Genomic DNA, 1,979 nt, shown 5'->3' on the forward strand with positions numbered 1-1,979 from the left:
GAGTATAGCAGGGATTGTGGGGCTGGTGCGGGATCGGGCAGTGTTTCGTTCTGCTGTGCATGGGGTCGCTATGAGTCGGAAATGACTCGACGGCACTTAACAACAACAACAACAACATATAAATAGGATTCCTATAATAGTGTCTGGAGCAGAGTAAGCAATATATTTGCCTGTTGGTTATTAGTGTGTGTTTGTGTATTTGTTGTTACATATATATATATATATTTGTTGTTGTTAGGTGCCTTGGAGTCAAGCTAACTCATAACGACCCTATGCACAATAGATAAAACGCTGCCTGGTCATTCACCATCTCACAATCCTTGCTATACTTGAGCCCCCATTGCAGCCACTGTGTCAACCCATTTTATTGAGGCTTTTTCTCTTTTATGCTGACCTTCCACTTTACCTAGTATGTTATCCTCCAGGGAATGGTCCCTTCTGCCAACATGACCAAAGTACATTGGTCATAATCAAAGAAGAAGTCTGGCCATTCTTGCTACTGAGGAGCATTCTGGCTGCATTTCTCCTAGGACAGATTGGTTTGTTCTTCTGGCAGTCCATGGTATTTTCAGTATTTTAAACAAACACTACAATTAAAAGGCATTAATTCTTCTTCAATCTTCCTTATTCATTACATGCTTCCACATGCACATGAGGTAACTGAAAACACTAAGGCACACCTTAGTCTTCAAAGTGACATCTTTTGCTCTTTACATTTTAAAGAGGTCCCTTGCAGCAGACTTGACAAATGCAGTACCACATTGGATTTCTTGATGGCTGTTTCCATGGGTATTGATTGTGAATTCAAATAAAATTAAGTCTTTGACAATTTCAATCCTGTCTCTATTTATCTTCATGCTTTTTATAGGTCCAGTTGTGAGGATTTTTGTTTTCTTTATGTTGAGGTATAATCCATCCTGAGGACTGTAGTCTTTGATCATCTGTAAATGCTTCAAATGATCTTCACTTTTGGCAAAATAGGTTGTGTCACCTGCATATTGCATATTGTTAATGAGTCTTTCCCCTAGTCCCTCCCCCCCCAAAAAAAAAATCTCATATAAATGGTCTAACTGTACAGCCTGAGGAATTAGGAAAATGAAAGCAATTTAAATTTAAATCTGCTATAAGAAAATAAATAATATAGATCAAATCCAGAATAAATTAATAGAAAACAAGAAAACTGCAGAGAGAATCAAAAATTCCAGAAGTTAGTTCTTTGAAAAATCAATAAAATTGGCAACGCACTTCCTAGTCTGACAAAGAAACAAAGAAAGAAAAAAAGATTACAAAAATAAGAAATTAAAATGAAGACAATACAGCTCACATAATTGAAGTAAAAATGATCACAACAACTGTACAATATGAACTGTATTTCAAAAAAATGAATAATTTTGATAAACAAATTCCTAGAGACATATAACCTACCTAAACTGATTAAAAAGGAAATAGAAAACTTCAACAGATCCATAACAAGTAATGACATTGAATCAGTAATAAAATGTCTCCTACAAAAGAAAAGTACAAGACCACATGTCATCAATGGGAAATTCTATAAAACATTTAGAGAACTGACACCAATGCTATTCAATCTTTTCCAAAATAAATAAAGAAATAGAAGTAGAAAGAATATCCTCTCTTTCTTTGAAATAAATATTACACTCATACCAAAACCAGAGGACCTCCAATAGCATAGTGCCTAATGTATTTGACTGCTAAGCAGCAGGCCAGTGATGTATACAAACTCACTGGCCACTCCTTGGAAGGAAGGTTGGACAATCTAATTCCATAGTGATATGTCATTGGAAACCCAAGGAGGGGTCACTATGAATTGGATCCAACTCAACGGCAGTGAGTTTGGTTTTGGTTTTTGGGCCAAAACCAGACAAAGACAACAAAAGAAATAAACTACACACCAAAATCTGTTATGAATATAGATGCCAAAATTTTCCAGAAAATACTAGTAAACAGAATCCAACAGC

The sequence above is a fragment of the Orycteropus afer genome, unplaced genomic scaffold, assembly GCF_000298275.1.
Source record: "Orycteropus afer afer isolate SDZICR_OR568_19922 unplaced genomic scaffold, OryAfe1.0 scaffold00163, whole genome shotgun sequence".
In the NCBI taxonomy this organism is placed as follows: Eukaryota; Metazoa; Chordata; class Mammalia; order Tubulidentata; family Orycteropodidae; genus Orycteropus; species Orycteropus afer.